This window comes from Lissotriton helveticus, chromosome 7 (assembly GCF_964261635.1).
Source record: "Lissotriton helveticus chromosome 7, aLisHel1.1, whole genome shotgun sequence".
In the NCBI taxonomy this organism is placed as follows: Eukaryota; Metazoa; Chordata; class Amphibia; order Caudata; family Salamandridae; genus Lissotriton; species Lissotriton helveticus.
In genome coordinates, this window is record NC_136068.1 from 1,702,145,269 (window position 1) to 1,702,162,849 (window position 17,581).

General features: G+C 47.6%; 1 pseudogene; it reads right to left on the reverse strand.

Moving 5' to 3' along the window:
- The window catches only part of LOC144769647 (IgGFc-binding protein-like), a 1,000,379-nt pseudogene that overhangs the window by 709,290 nt on the left and 273,508 nt on the right, over nucleotides 1-17,581 (reverse strand).

Here is a 17,581-nt window from a genome sequence, read left to right on the forward strand (position 1 = left end):
GGGGGGGAACCATGAAGAACGTATAAAACCGACTTTGTCCAGTTGATTGTGTACCTAGAAAATCTGCCGTAGGACTCACAGATGTCTAATAAGCAATTGATTGATCGGCTGGGGGACGTCATGTATAACAAGATGTCATCGGCATAGAGGGAAATACGATATCCCACCTCTCCGTCCACCGTAGTCCTCGTATTACTGGGTACCCTCTTATCCATGCCGCGAGTGGCTCGAGTACCAAAGCAAATAAGAGTGGGGATAGGGGGCAGCCCTGTCTGGTTCTGTGCCCCAGGGAGAAATCGTCAGACACTCGCCCATTAATCACTACATGTGCCATTGTCTGTGTATACAGGAGCTGAACCCAGGCGCGAAATGTAGGGCCAAAGCCAAAATGCTGTAGTACTCCAAATAGAAAGGGCCGTTCCACCCGATCAAAGGCCATACTGGCGTCTAACGATCGGATGACGACCTCTTCTTGGATGGTTGATATGCGGGCCAGTACGCCATGAAGAAATCTCAGGTTCATCGCCGTATTTCGGCCCGGCATAAAACTGGATTGGTCGGGGTGTACAAGGGTTGTGATATATGGTTGGAGCCTGGTCGCAAGTGCCTTCCCTAAAAATTTCACTTCTATGTTAAGGAACGAAATTGGGTGGTAGGAGGTGCATTCCTGTGGGGTACCAGGTTTTAGAATCGCCACCAGGGTCGCTATCCTCTGATCTCTTGGGAGTAATCCCTGTTCTAGGATGGTCTCGTACATCTTCAACAAGTGAGGCACCAGTGCTTTCCTTTTGTAAAGCTCCACTGGAATACCGTTTGGACCCAATGCCTTGCCCGGTTGGAGCCCTTTAATAGCTGTTGTAATTTCATCAGCTGTAAGAGGTGCTTCTAGTGTTTCCACCTCTTGGGTGTTAGTGTAGGCAGACGTATGTCTTTAAGAAAGGCCAGATTCTCTTCCACGGATGCTTGTGTATTGGGCGTTTAACTGTCTCGTAGTGTTGTGCAAAGGCCGTGACTATGTCCTGTGGGTCTATTATTTCCTTCCCATTGGTTAACTGTAGTTGTGCCACCCAGTGACTGGCTCGCTCCTTTTTATCTAGCCAGGCAAGGAGCTTGCCGACTGTGTCTCCCACTTCAAAGATAGTGTGTTGTGTTTTCATAGCTATGGCCTTAGCGTCTTCTCACGTGTGGTCTTTGTAGGCTTGTTTTGCAAGGGCTATTTTGTGAGCCGTTTCGTCGTTGGGGTCCCCTATGTGTTTGTCTTCCTCCAGGATCCCCACCCTTTCAAGCTCCTGTATACAATAGGCCTTGTCTTGTTTGTGTGAGGTGATTTGTGAGATAGCCTGTCCATGCAGGACTGCCTTATACGCCTCCCAACAGGAGAGGCCACAGAGTGTATATTTTTTTGAAAGTAGTGCTTTGAGGTTTTGTGTGGGCCTTATGGTTGGGACTTTCAGGTATCCAGGGTGCATAGGGTATGTGCGCCTTCTCCCAGTGGGGTGTAATGTGTGTGCTGCTGATATAGGTGAGTGATCAGATATTCCCCATGGGAGGTGTGTGATCTCCAAGACTTTCTCTAGGCTTGCTGGTGAGGTGAAGATGTAGTCAATCCTAGACATGCTGTTGTGTGCGCCAGAGTGATATGTGTACTGGCGCATTGTGGGGTGGCGTGTGCGCAAAATGTCCACTAGTCCCAGCGCGTCCGTGAAGTCTCGTAGGTTTGTGTAAGATGTCCCCTGGTCTCTCTGTGGATGTCTGTCCCAGGCGGCGTCTAGTGTGTCATTAAAGTCGCCCCCCATGATCAGTTTTCCTTGAAGGAGTGAAAGCAGGAACCTGCAGAGGGCTGGGAAGTCCAGATTGTGAAGTGCATGGGGAATAGAAACTGAGACGAGGTTGTAGGCTTGCCCTTCCCACTTACAGGAAAGCGCTGTAAAGCATCCTTGTTAATCTGTCTGAGTTCCCTGTATCACTAGCGAGTAACTTTTCCGCACCAGTATTCCCACCCCTCTGGATCCCGATGTGAATTCGGAGTGTGACACCATCTTGAAACCCCATCTATCCAGAGCTTTGGTGGCTGTCCCGTCAGATGTGTTTCTTGTAAGAAGACCACTGAAGGAGCATGCCTCTTCAGATGTTGCAATACCAGCCCTCCCATTATCTTGTCACATAGACCATTTACGTTCCAGGATATGAAAGTAAGAGGGGGGCTCAGCGTGTGGGTGCACTCTGGCTGTAAATATGCAGTGTGAGGAACTATGTCCCCTGGGGCATTGGAGTGATTGTTGGGCATTGGAGCTGTATTAGCTGGTAATTGGGATCCATGCGCGCTAACCTTGAAATGTATTATATCGGCAGTTGGTGATTAAACCTAAATGGAATAAAAATTGCAAACTTGAACATGAACATAAACAAAACCTCCCCTCCACCCTCCTCCCTGCCTCCCTGCTAGATGGATTACCAACTACTGGCCACCCCAACTCTGCAGAGTGCTTTATTCCCATAAAAAGTACTTGCATATGGGGGAAGAGGACATCCAGAGCACTTTGAACCTTCCCCTTACTCAAAGACTTTGGAAATTCAATACGTTACAGTATGCATGGCATCGGGAAGCAGAAAGAGCGTTCTAACTCGTGTCCCAGGTAGGCCAGCACCGTTTAGTGAAGCCATTTGAGGCGGTCCCTGCTGTAGTTCTGAGTCTAAGTAGGAGGTTTCACTGCCGTTCTTTGTGTCATTCCTGTGAAGTTGGTGTTGATTCACCCCGTGTTTCATTTCTCTGTGTCCACCTGTGGTTAGTCTTCTTCACCACCTTCTTGTCTATGGCCTTGCAATGTCGCACCGGGCAGGCAACGTTGTTGTTGTCTTCTGTCCCTTTTTGGCCGATTGACCTGGCGCCAGCCTTCCAGCCCGTCGTGAGCGTCCACGGGAGTGTCGAAAAACCAGGTCTTCCCATCTGCCACCACCCGGAGCTTTGCTGGAAACAAGATTGCATGGGTGAGTTCCCTGCGTCTGAGTTCCTTTTTTACCTTGAGGAACCTTCTTCTTTGTTTGGTGACTGCCGCCGTGTAGTCCGGGAAGAATGAGACCACTGAATTTGCTATGCATAATGGTGGAGCCACCCTTGCTGTTTGGAGGATGGCGTCTCGATCCCTGAAGTTGAAAATTTGAGCCAGGATCGGGCTGCGGGGGGCCCCAGGTTTAGGTTTAACCACTGGCACTCTGTGGGCCCTTTCCACCGAGAAAAAGCTAGAGAGCCCCCTCAGTTGAAGCTGGGTCTTGATAAGCTCCTTTATGTATAGGTGCATAGCTGGCACTCCTTTGGACTCCAGGACTCTTGTAATTCGTACATTGTTGCATCTAGACCTGCCTTCTTGGTCAACTAGCTTGGATGCCATTAGCTGGTTTTCAGCTTCTAGTTGTTGGACTTTCCGTTGCAGGGCGGTTGTGTAGTTCGTGAGGGTCACCGTTGCAGTTTCGACTTCGGTCACTCTCGAAGACATTTTTTGGAAATCCGCATGAAGGAACGAAACACCCGCCAAAATCGATCCCACTGTCGTTTGGACATTTGTTAGGGCGGACATTATGTCGTGTAGTGTGACTTCTTGTTGGCCCTTGGGCGTTGCCCTGGTGTCTGTGGAGGCCTTCCGGTCGGATGCGTCAGATATATCTTTGGAGTATGCATATTTATCTAATTTGACTTGTTGGGTCGAGAGCTGTCCCAGGCCCCTGATTGGAGTCAGTTGCTGGGCAGTACTGGCCGCCGCCTGCCTTGTGGCGAAAAGCCACTGGCAGCCTGTCGGGTTTCCTGTCCCGCAATGAGAAAGGCTCTGGCAGCCGCTAGTCCCGGATTTGTCCCGGTGTTGTCGAGGCGGTCTTTGGCCGTTGGGTAGGGCCAAGAATAGCCTGTCTAGATCCCCGAGGGGGTGCCGTAGGGTATGGCTCAAACTAGAGCATCTGAGTTACGCACACTGTTGGTGAAGTCAGTGATTAGCCCGTGATGATGTGGAACTCGGAGTGTCCAGACCGCAAAGCGCCTACCCGCGTGGCAGGAACTCCCACCCGGGCCCCAACTTACTGTTGCTGGGTGTTGGTCAGAGATCATGGCTCACTGGGCAAGGATGGTGCCTCCCCTTATACGTCTTTGGTGCCTCTTGCTGAGTGTTGAGTCTGCTCGTGTGTCGATAGTGTTAGGCGCTGGGGGCCCTGCTCTCTTGTTGGAGGCAACGGGTCTTCTCAAGGGCGTCACACGGTCATTCCAGTGCCTTTGAAGGCCGGTAGGCCTGAGGCGCTAGGTCATCCCAAGTATCCCACATTTTATACCCTGACTGTTTGTTGGGTGCAGTTCGCCCCTTGCCATCGCGAGGTGTCCGGCAGGTGCAGACTCTGTGCTGCTGGGAGGATGGCTTACCCGAGGTCCCTGCTGTTGTCGTCGCTGCAGGCCACTCCTCGGCGCTTGGAGCCCTCAGAGGCAGGGTGGTGGCCCTCGGACGGAGCGTGGGACAAAACCAGCACTTACCCCCAGGTGTTACCAGTGCGTCCTTTCATGGGCTGTTGGGCCCTGTGAGTTGATAGTTCTTGGGTGCAGAAAGGCCTCCCTGCCCTGTTGGGTGCCTCAGTGCTGTATTCAGGTCCGGTGTGGTCACCCCGTCGCCGAGCGGGCACATGCGGCGAGGGTGATGAGGTGAATGCACATGGGCTCACTCAGCGCCACTCACCTCCTGTCTCTGCTCATAGGCCCTGCCGAGTCGGGTGCCACCGTGGACTGACGTTGCACGCGAAGCCCCTGCTTCAATCACGACTGCAGGCCGCTCCACCTTTTTGCCCCTAAGAATGCGTAGACGCTGAAGTGCAGGTTCAAAATGCGGTCCGAGGGCGCCTCGGGTGCTCCGACGTCTGGAAAGTGCCTTTGGGGTCTAATTTGTCTGGATTAGTGAGCGGATATCACGGGGATTTCTCTGTACTTGCCGGAGCTCTGCTAGGTTGCGGCCATCATGCTTGAGTGCAAGCCATGCCCGAGCATCACTTTTTGATACACGTGTGGCACAGTGTGCCTGCCCATATTTACAAGGCCATGTAAAGCCACCTGGCGTGGCTTTTCATGGCCTTGTAAATACAGCCCCATTTCAAGCATTACTCTGCATGAAAGTTCCCACGCAACATCCATGGAACCTGACAAATTCCCAGATTTACAAGGTTTCGTAAAACTGGGAATGCATTGGATTCCTTTCCTTCCCCAGGGGAATACATACATTCATTTTGCCTGGTTTTTAGGTTTCACCTGCACAGCACTTGCACTGTGCTTGTGAAATCTCTTGAATTTAATAGATCTTAATAGGAGGCTCTTATCAATTCCCATTCCCGAATTAATGTGTTCATTTGCTTTAGTGTGGAACTTTTTGTTGCTCTTGTTAACTTCCCCTGTCTGCACATATTTACAAAACTACTAAAGCTGTTCACACTGTTTAAGCTCCATTCACTGTCAAGATAAGATCTCTTTCCATGGAAAAGACAGAAAGTTTCTAACTGTTTTGGAATGCTTGCTTTTTATTACTTAGTTGTGGAAAGCAGATACTTTAGTTTTAGAACGTTTGTGGCATTTCCTATTGATGCCTCAGTACCTTTCTTAGCACTTTGTAGGCATTATCGTATTGATTTGTTCAACTTAATTTATTTGGTTGTTATAAGGGAATTCTACATTTTGTTATAAACATTGCATGTTAAAAATAAAGTTAATATACAAGAGCTATGCTATATTTTACTACTAAACAGGCAGCCACAGGTGCAGTTACCTTGCAGACAACAGGGTCATAATTTGAATGGTGCAGCAGGTGCAGTAGCACCGGACCCAAACGTTGTCAGAGCTACTCTAAACACATAATATTGCTATATTTGACTACTAAACAGACAGTCACAATTGCAGTTACCTTGCAATTAAAAGCAAATTGATTTGAATGGTGCAGCAGGTGCAGTGGCACTGGGGCCAAATGCTCTAGGGATCCCACTAAACCCAGATTATTGTAAATGTTACTACTAAACAATACAGTCACAATTGCATTGCAGGGAAGAGGTGTGGCGCCGCGGCCCGGGCGACTGACGTTGGAATCTGGGGCCCACGTCAATCCCCGGCACCAGCGGCAGGTCAGCCCAGCCCCATGTGACTCTGGGCAATAGCTTGCTTAATCTTCCCAACGACCCCCAGTGCCGGGATGCCTCCGAGTAACTGTTTGCGCTTTACAAATACTGGATTTACGTTTATCTAGCTGGCACTAGGGTCATGATTTCAATAGTGCAGCAGGTGCAGTGGCGCCCGGACCAAAAGCTCCAGGTGCCCCACTAAACACAAAATATTGCTATGTTTTGTTCCTAAACAGGAAACCACAAGTGCAGTTACCTTGCAGATAACAGGGTCTTGATTTGAACGGTGCAGCAGGTGCAGTGGCACTGGGCACAACAACTGTTGGAACCCCTCAAAACACCGAGGGCCTTATTTATGAGAAGTGACGCATTGCTGCGTGAAAACCGTGATGCGTCATCTCATTGTGACATGATGGATGCATCATATTTACTGTACAACGTATCATGTCACAAGGAATGACAGAAACGTCAGTATTACTAATGTACCTGTCGGCTCAAAATTGACGCATTGCTGAGGTTGTGTCGGAAGTGTGGCGCAACTCCAGCAATGCAGGGGGGAGGGCTATGAATGTAGCACTGCGTCACCCATACGCTTGCTATGAGGCAGGCGTAAGGATTTGAAGCAATGGCGTCCCAGAAGTAGTGCACCAAAATCTTATTGATTTCAATGAGCCACTTCTACCCGACTTGGATGCGGGGGAACTCCCACCCTGCATACATTATACCTGACGCAGGTATAATGTGGCGCGGTGGCGTAGATGCGTCACTTTGTAAATAGGGCGGAAGGTGGCACATATTTTACACCGCTGCTGCATCATAAATAGTGACGCAATAGTGGTGCAAAAGTGACGCAGCTGCTCATAAATACGCTCCCAAATATTGCAATATTTTACTACCAAACAGGCAGTCACAAGTGCAGTTTCCTTAGAGGCAATAGTGTCACGATTTAAATGGTGCAGCAGGTGCAGTGGCACCGGGGACAGCAGTTGGCATAACTCCTCTAAACACCAAATATTGCTATATTTTCCTACTAAACAGGCAATCACAAATGCAGTTGTCTTTCTAACACTAGGGGCATGATTTGAATGGCGTAGCAGGTGCAAGGGTACCGGGCTCTAAACACATAATATTGCTGTAACATCAATTAATTCTATTATTTCCCTTTCATTTAATTTGTCAAATTTTTGCTCTTTCTTACCCGCACTATACCACTAGTAACAGCACAATATATTGCCTTTTTGTACATAAACAAGTCATAACACTTTAACAGACTTTCTGTATCTTGTATTGTACAACTACTCAGCAAGCTACAACTTACAACAAAAAACAGCCTAATTATTAATCACATGGTCGAAGCCTAATTCATTTACCAATGCTTGTTCCTGTTTCTAAGTGTTTCTAAATGTAGTAAATGAGGCCCTTTGTTTCTAGGGAAGGGTAGGCAATCCTGTCTCAGGGACAACGTAAACCTCACTTTGGTATGCCTAGGAGGAGGAAGATTGTCAGTGACTTAACAAAGCTGTTGTGCATTACTGTTAATTGATCAATCAATCAATCAGGGATTTATAGAGTGGACTACTCACCCGTGAGGGTCTCAAGGTGCTGATGAAGGCTCATTACACACTGGCGCATCACAGACCAGCACCAATTATCTTCATAAGTTTCTAAGACTACTGTGTGGTTTAAATAGTACATTTGTTTTCCCACTTTAAAGTGTATTTTCTGAAACTTAACATTGCACAGATATTTGTTTGGATATTTCAGCACACACCATACTGCCATGCAACCGCACACTAACTGCCTTTGACACTACAGCTAGTCCATATAGTTTGACAGTTTTAATGAGTCATACCATGCAGTGCAGCTGTCTTCACAGATATGGCTTGTATGTCGATAGTGACGTGGGTACAGGCAGGATGTTGCACAAACAACATGAAAATTGTCCTTCCAGGAAGGGGGACACTGCAAAGATGGCAGAAATGGCAGCTATTTGGCCAGAGAAAAGATAAAGCCCCGCAAGAACAACTACTTTATATGGTTCCATCACAAATTCTAATACAAGCATTTGTAATGCAATAGGTCTCGCATTCACGTGAGTTTGAACTATTGGCCTTGTAAATGACAATGCCTTTTTTTTATGTTTCGGGTTTTAAAACAAAATTAAAAGGCATCGTCATTTACAATACTAATAGCTGAAACTCTCGCAAATGCGATACCTATTGCATTGAAATAAAGAGCCTTCTCGACCGCTTGTTAGATTGTAAATGAAGACGAAGAGACCGGCCTGCGACATCTTCAAAGTAGTGATAAATAGTGCAGTGAAGAAGATGTGTAAGTGTTGTAAATTACACAGACACAAAGTGTGAAGTGAGAGTTGCATATGATCCGAGCTATAAACACTAAAAGCGCTCCAACACCTTTCGCTCTGTGATTACACTGTCAGGAAAGAGAGAAAGAAACAGAGGGAGAGATTTAGAAATGAATACAGAACGTCATTGTGTGTCATTGAAACTAAATGATATGCCTCATCGTTCCTCCCCCAAGCTTCTCACTCTGTTTGCGCCTGTGGCTAATTAGGTATATAGAGTAATAATGAAACATACATTGTAGTATTTTCCATCCTTGAAGCAGCCACAATTCTCCATGGAAACACATCCTTTGCCATCGAAGACGTATCCATCATCACATTCACAGCCCTCCATGCAAGATGTTGGGCACGGAACTGGATTTGTGATTCCGGCGCAAGATGTTGAGCAGATGTCTGCACATACAGCATAATGGCTGTTTGGCGGGCAGTTGAGGGCTGGAGGGAGAAAAAAGAAGAACATATGATTCATGGGTATGAGAGAGCGCAAACTGATTTAAATATATGAGTACATCACACTTACCTGTAGTAAGCACAAATCATGAAGAGAAATGCCATGAGTGCTAATAGTATTTGCAAATATATTCTGAATGTATAGCTAATATAGAGATTTAAGTAGAAGTGGAACTAATACAGAAATATGTGACATTATATGACTTTATTAGATGTGATTATTTTTGAATCCATGTCGTGAAGCTGCTAAAACATAAGGTGGTATGTGGTTAAGAGCAGAACGTGGTAGGCCTCAGGGCCAGAGCTGGAGCTAAAAGGGAAGGTGTTTCTTTTCACGACACAGATTGTTTTAACGTTTTTGGTCATTGCATTAATGGGCCATGATTTATAGTAATGTTTATTGAATAATAGAATAAGAGTTTTAACATGCTTTAATTAAATGAAGAAGTTGAATGCTATAATCATAATGAGAAATATTGTAGGCCTGAAATGTTTTAGCATTGATTTACACGTACATGTCTGGGCTGAGAAATGTTGCAAGCCTTTTTAGAAGTCTATGAGAGTTGGGTTCTTGGCGGCAGATATCTGTCTGCAACAGGAAAGGGGGGATCCAATTATAAGTGAATGAATAGAGGTCTGTTCAGTGGACGGCCCAGACATGGAGGAGGGTTCTGGAATGTTTAAGGGGTATCAGCGGGCCGGAGAAGAGTCTGAGAAGCAAGGTCAACTCTAACGTCTGAGGCCCAATACAAAGCATCATGGAAAAAGCCTGAAGTTGCACCACGTGAGAGGCGTTTCGCAAGGGGCGTCTCAAATGTTGTTGACTGTTTTGTATTAGGGACAGCACCCCTGGGTGGAGTTAGAGCAGAGACCTGAGGACCCTTTAGAGAGCGGATGGGTAGGCAGAGAGGGGTCATGACTGGAGAACTTTAGGTTTTCACCAAGAGACTTAGAGTGGGTGACTTCCCTTGGGGGTCATTCACTGCTGACACCTTTGTTAGGTTGGGATTTGGTTAAGTAGGGATACCATCTAGAACAGGGTAGGGACGCCTAACCTGTGTTTGTTTTCCTCCAATCTAAATGAAGGAGCGATATGCGTCTATGCTTATAGCTTTATTATTTTTAGAACTTGTGTTAGTGATTTCTGTTGCTCGTCTGAGGGCTTTTCGAGAGCACATGTATGTAATTGGACCTGTGTATCTCGTGAATCTCATTCTGAGATGTCTGTATTTGCAGCTCATTATATCTTTACAATAAACTTTTGAAACCTAGAAGTTGTCCGTGATCTTTGAGAGTAAAGTCCTTTATTGGGTGAACTAACTTGCAGATAGGTGTACTGTTTTCTTCCAAGACAGGCAACAAAGGTTCAGTCGACCAGATCGAGGTTTGGATCAATAGATATAAGGTATCGATCAAAATCTCGCCCTTTCAGTTGGTAGCAGAGGATGGTTGCCTTCTTGAGGACGGTGACCTAGGCCAGGTTAGCTTACCCCAAGGCCCCTAGAAATCGATGATCGGAAGAACAGCCCGCAGAAGAAGATCCGGATGACGTGAGACAGAAAAAGCAGCAGTATCGGTCGAGAGTGAGTATAAAGGGTTATGCGTGTTAGATTGCGGTGTTTTTGTATTGTATCTATGTTGTAATGTCTGGCGGAGTTGAATGTCTGTAGAGTGACTGTGGAACAGGTTGTGAGCGCGCGCAACCGGTGGAAATCTTAAGTTCAAGGAGAGCTTAAGTGGTTCGGGTGTATCGGACACCCAGAGTAATTGTCAACTAGTGTGAAGGGGGTCATGAGGTACCATTGATCACCCGAGAGACCGAGATAGGGGGAACGTAAGAGTGAGTGCGTGAGTAACGGACGCTGGTCGGAAGTTACTGTGTGTGTAAGCAACCTATCAGAGAGACGATAGACATCTCGTCAGTTGTGTTGACAATTACAGATAGACTGTGGACGTACAGTCGAGAGAGAAGTGACCGCTTGGTCGGAAGTAGTCATTTTTCGGTGTATGATTGGGACGCATGCATAACCGGGAGACGAGTTGAGAAAGGAGGGGTGCTGCTGCGAAGCGGAGAAAAGTGACGTCAGGTGGTGTCGCGCAGTGATTGGCTGACCGGCGAAAGACCGCGCTGTGATAGGCCAAGCTAGCAAAACCGCGACAGGATTGGTGGATTGTCATCAGGAAGTAAACAGAGTAGCGAGGCTGGATTTTGTGCGCATAATTATGAAGTGTTTTAAATGGTTGAAAGCGCTGTTTAAGAAAGAGAAGCGAGGATCGTATGAAGGGGAAGAAGCCCCGCCGGAGGGTACGCCAGCTCGTTATATGGCAGTAAATGTTGGGTTGCATACGATCCTTTGGATATCAGAGTGGAGTAAGATTACTGAAGGAAATGAGGAACTGACGTTCCCGAAGTACGGGACGTTCAGATTAGAGGTGTTACATCGATTGAAATCAGTCATGACCTCAAAGAGACCCTTGCCTAGACCAACCCAGTTTGAAGCTCTTGAAGCATGGATTAGGGCAGCGCATGAAAAGAATATGAACAGACGACAAGAAAGGGTGAAACGATCGGTAAGGGCAGTGCAGGATGCCAGGTGGGATGCGGATGCTAAAAGATGGAGAGTGCATAATTTGGAAATAAATAAACTGTACCCAGTGTTAGAGGCGCCAGTAAATAAAAGTCCCCTGGAAGAAGATGATGAGAGCGAAACAGAGGACAGCCTGATAAACAGATTACTGACAGACAGGCCACCCCCGTATAATAGAGCAGGGGGAGAGGTCGAGAATACTGAAGGAGCAAAGGGGGGCAATGCAGGAGAGCATAGACCGCTTCCCAGTTTAGAGTGGGATCCTGAGCCAAAGAAAGAGTTGCTCCAGCCTAGTCAGGTGCAACAGGTAGTCGGTAGGTTTGTGGTACAAAGAGCGCCGGAAACGGAAAGCGCCACATCCTACCCATTACCAGATGCACTACAGGTACCTGTTACCATAGGTCCTATAATATCGATATATGACCAAGAGAGAGCAAAAGGGGAAGAACGGAAACGGAAAGACAGAGAAAGAGCAGAGCAGGCAAGGAGGAACGATACCACTAATTCCCCAAGTCAGATGCCGATACCCAGAGAGTGGAGCACCCCGATGCACACAGTAGGGGACCCAGGAGGAGATCCTGGGGGCCCTAGATGGCCAATGGATCTGAGGGGATCTGGACGAAAATCCTTTCAAGAGCTAAATGAGTACATGAAGCAGTGGGACGAGGCAGTGAAGGCTCAAAAGTGCATCAATGCTGCAGAAGCAGAAAGGGAAAGTCAGGACAGCCGAGCACGGACTCACTGCGGGGCTGGGGAGAGTAGTCCGGAGCGGGACTGTAGAGGGAGTAGGGGAGTCACCCATTGGGCCCGGAATGGAGGTAGAACAGATCTGGAAAACGGGGGCCCCGGGAGTGGAGGGGTGGCGTGCCCAATACTCAGTGAAGGGGAGAGGAGAGCGCAAGAGTACAGGAACAGCTTTAAGTGTCCACACTGTGTGCCTGGCACCAGAGAACAGAATGGGAGTTGTGAGAGGTCGCACCATAGTCCCTGTGATGACAGAAATGAGCGCAGCCCAGGGAATATGGGGAACCAGGAAGGATCGTATCGGATACTGAGCGATACGAGGCAAAGGGAGTGTACCGACCAGAGGGAAAATAACAGAGAGATGTGCGGTGAGAGGAGAGAAGAAGACGAGAGTGGGCAGAGAGAGAGTAGGGATAACAGGCCCGTGTTCCATCACCTTCCAAGATCGGATGGCCGAGCATGGGACCTGGAGAGATGGGAGCAAGGGAGGCCACCCATTAACTCTCCTGAGCCCAAACGCAGAGCTCGAAGTTGGGATGGTAGGGAGACCAGTGAGCCCCCTTCAAAAGACATATTGCGAGCTGAGATAAAAGCCAAGAGACTTGATGTCTCCAGCTTAAGGTCAGATCTGGATGACATGGTAGATGGTACCCTGCCTTTAGAAAGAATGGAAATGTATGAACAGGATGAAATACTGTATATGGCAAAGGACATCACACGAAAGGCGAGAGCAGTCCATGAGAAGTTAGTCGAACTAGCAGGCAAATATATGGTGGACTTGTCAAGAACCAAAGCATTACAGGGTAACCACAGGCTACATTACTCAGATCGGGACCTAGATGAGAGGAGAACGATTGGGCTGAAAACACACATAAGGGAACTGATTACTGGAATTAGGACATGGAGGGCACTAGATAAGTGGGAAGAGAGGTGGTCCAAGAAAGGGACCGGCAGAAGAAGCATGATTGGTATGACACCAGGACAGCAGGGAATAGAAGCTTACCCTTTGCGTGAAGTTGCAAATGGGAACTATGTACATGTCCCTTGGAGTAGGGGAGATTTAGCTGCTTTTACCACTTCTTTCCCCAAGTTACGAGAGAACCCTGTGGAGTGGTACAAGCAAGTCGAGAGGTTTGTAAAAATCTCCAAGGTCCTATGGATAGATCTGAACACGTTGTTTGACATTGTAGTACCAGGCGATCTATGGACAGCATGCAAGGTTAGCGCTGAGTGGCCCACAACGGAGCCAGAGAGAGATGCCAAGACTAATGGGCCGTCCGAGATTGTGATGGCAAAATTCGAGAGAGTGATGACTTGGCTGAAAGAGAAGGTGCCAATGCAAGACATAGATTGGGTCAGAATAGACCGAACAAGACAGGAACCCAAAGAGACAGTTCATGAATATTACGAGAGATTGCTGAAGGCGTTTAAACAGTATAGCGGCTTGGATGTAATGGATCCAAAAGACATAGGGCAATTCGTGTCCAAGTTCGTCCTGGGACTGAGACCGGATATTAGTTTAATGATTCAGCAACACTCGATCTGTTGGCAAAGTAAACCCCTAGACGAAATACTGAGATATGCCAGGTACTGCTGTGATGAGATAGATTCCAAGGCTAAGAAACTAAAAGAAAAGTTGATGGTGGTACAGATGCAAGCAGCCGGGAAGGGGGGACCACAGCAACAGCAGCAAGGGACAGGTACAGGAGGAAAGAAGCAGTACAGTCAGAACAAGGGTAATGAGGAGAGTTCCACCTTTAGACCCAGAATAGACATCGCTACCTTGAAGAAAACGACTAGGTGCCACCAGTGTAACGAGCTGGGGCATTGGAAACGCGAGTGCCCCTACAATGTAGAGATAGGAGAGCAAGAGATAGAGGAGGAAGAGGTTCAGAGCGCGCCTACAAGAGGGGTAACGCCATACCAAGGAAAGGTGCTCAAAGGGGGGGGGCTCCTCCCCGAGCCCAGTTCCCGCAACCTCCTCGAGTAGGGAGTATGGGTAAGACCTATAGACAAATGCCCCTGTTTGTGGAAGGTGAAGAGTGCTATTATGTGGACCCATTAACCGGACAGAGAGTGGAAAGAGAAGACTGCACCCTTGGGGCAGCCTTGGAGGTAGATCAGAGGGGACCCTATGTCGAAGCAGAAGTAGCAGGGTGCCCTACGACATTTCTGGTGGACACAGGAGCCACTAGATCCACGATCAGATCAGCTGCAGTTCCAGACCTGCCCATGTCTGGAGAGACCATACAGGTGGTAGGGGTCGCAAACAGGAGAATAACCAGCCAATTGACAGAACCGGTGCAGGTGAAAATAGGGAAGTACAGCGATGAGCACCAATTTGTGGTTTGCGATTCAAGCCCTGTGTGTCTGCTAGGAAGAGACCTGTTGTGTAAATTGAATTGTACTATATACTGTACACCCCAGGGAGTGGAGGTATTGACTAATGATGATGATGCAGATTTCAAAGTTGCAAACTCAAGAATATGTGTGGAGCTGTACCCTACTTTGACAGTAGACGAGCTTCCCTGGGATTTGAGAGAGACAGTGGCATCAGAAGTATGGGATTTCACTGGGGAAGAGATTGGATTGGTCAAAGGGGTGGACCCAGTGAAAATTGTAGTGAAACCGCATGCTGAGTTCCCAAGAACACCCCAGTATAAATTGACTCCAGAAACGATTGCAGGCATAAAACCCGTGATCGAGTCCATGATTAAACAGGGAATACTGAAAGAAATCGTGGGTAGTCCATGTAACTCCCTGATTATGGGTCTGCAGAAACCAAATGGGAAATTTCGGATAGTGCAGGACCTTCGAAAGATTAATAACATAGTCGTTTCGTGTTGTCCAGTGGTACCGAATCCATCAGTGATACTGTTTCAGATTCCATTCCAAGCAGAATGGTTCACTGTGATCGATCTTTGTCAGGCTTTCTTTTCGATCCCTTTGGACGAAGATAGCCATTTTCTTTTCGCATTTAAGCTGGAAAATCGCGTCCTAACATGGTGTCGTATCCCTCAGGGGTATACAGAGAGTCCATCGATCTTTAACCAGCTTCTGAAGAAAAATCTTGAAAGTCTAGTGCTGCCCCAGAAGTCAGTTCTGGTCCAGTACATAGACGACCTCCTTGTGGCGTCAGAAACAGAAGAAGCTTGCAGGGAAGACTCCATTGCTTTGTTAAATCACCTAGCTGCCAATGGGCATAAGGTGTCCCCGGGAAAATTGCAGTACTGCCTGACAGAAGTGCAGTACTTGGGACACAGAATTGAGAAAGGCAAACGAAAGGTGTCACCAGACAGGATAGAGGCGATCATGAAAATGAACGCGCCTAAGACACAGAGAGAGGTCAGGATGTTCCTAGGGATGGTGGGTTATTGCCGACAGTGGATCGTGAACTTTTCACTGAAAGCAAAGCCCTTGCAAAAACTGACGCACAAAGAGGTGAGTGATCCGGTACCATGGGACAAAGACTGTTTGATGGCATTCTTACAGCTGCGAGAGGACCTGTGTCGTGCTCCGGCATTGGGAATGCCTGATTACAATAAACAATTTTTTCTTTACTGTTGTGAGAGAGAAGGTTGTGCGTTGTCTGTGTTGGTCCAAATCCATGGGAATGCCCGTAGACCAGTTGCTTATTTCTCGGCTACTTTAGACCCAGTAGCCGCAGCGTTGCCCGGATGTCTCAAATCCGTTGCTGCAACGGGTGTCAGCATTGAGAGATGTGAAAATATCGTCATGGGGCACCCGTTAGAGGTGTGCGTTCCACATTCTGTTGAACTATTGGTGACCAGGACCAAAACACAGCATCTGACCAACAGTAGGCTCACGCGCTATGAGCAAGTTATTCTTGCTGCAGAGAATGTGACCCTCAAGAGATGCTCTGTTTTGAACCCTGCTACCTTAATGCCACTTCCAAATGATATTGATGATGATGATGAATATACAGACCATGACTGTCTCGATGTGACTGAACTATGCACCAAACCCAGACCCGACATCGTAGATGAGCCACTGACCGACCCAGACGAAGTTTTCTTTGTCGATGGCTCATGTGTAAGAGACGAAGTTGGGCAGTTGAGAGCAGCTTATGCTGTTTGTACAATCGAAGGAGTTGTGGAAGCTGGGTGCCTGGAAGGAGTACACTCCGCTCAGGTAGCAGAGATCATTGCCCTGACACGTGCTTGCTTAGCAGGCAATCAAATTCGAGTCACCATATACACCGACAGCCAGTATGGGTATGGGGTAGTTCATGATTACGGGCAGTTATGGTCTCAAAGAGGGTTCATGACTTCTTCAGGCTCTCCCATTCGCAATGGAGAGTTTGTGCGCCTGTTGTTAGAAGCATTGCAATGTCCAGCAAGTATCGCAGTTGTAAAGTGCATCGCACATACCAGAAATGAGGACTTTGTTTCGAAAGGCAATAGATATGCAGATGAAGTTGCGCGGTATTGCGCGGAACAAGGTTACTCTTTCACAGAGGTGGATGTGGGTGGAATAAATGTAAGAACTGAATTAGCCATGATACTGGAAACTGTTGATACTTGGGATGAACTGTCAATCATGCAAGAAAATGCTCCTGATTCTGAAAAAGAAACATGGGAAAGGGCAGGATGTGTAATGGGTGAGACTCATTTTTGGGTCTCAGCAGACGGCAGAGCAGTGTTGCCCAATGAGATGGTGAGTCCAATGGCTAGACTCATACATGGTCCCGTACACTTAGGGAGAGATGCTATGCTGAGAGTGTTTAGACAGACTTGGTACAATCCTAAGTTTAGAATAGCAGCAGAAGCAGTGTGCCAGCGTTGTGTGACCTGCCAGCAGCTGAACGTAGGGAAAAGAACACCAGTTGCACTAAGTCACATAGGAAGGTCTGGAGGTCCATTCAACAGAATGCAGATAGATTTCATTGAAATGCCAAGATGCAACCGCCTCCGCTATGTCCTGGTGGTTGTTTGTGTGTTCTCCAGATGGGTTGAGGCATACCCTACACGTAGGTGCGACACCCTCACAGTGGCTAAGTTACTGCTTAGAGAACTTATCCCTCGTTTCGGGGTGCCGGCCTTTTTGGAATCAGATAGGGGAACACATTTTAACAGCGAGCTTGTGAAGATGATTTGTGTTGCACTAAATATTGACCAAAAGCTACATTGCAGTTACCGACCAGAAGCTTCAGGAATTGTGGAACAAATCAATGGCACGATCAAGTCCAGAATAGCGAAAGTGTGCTCCTCAACGACCCTGAGTTGGCCTGATGCCCTGCCATTAGTTCTCATGAGCCTTCGTAGTACCCCAGACAGAAGAA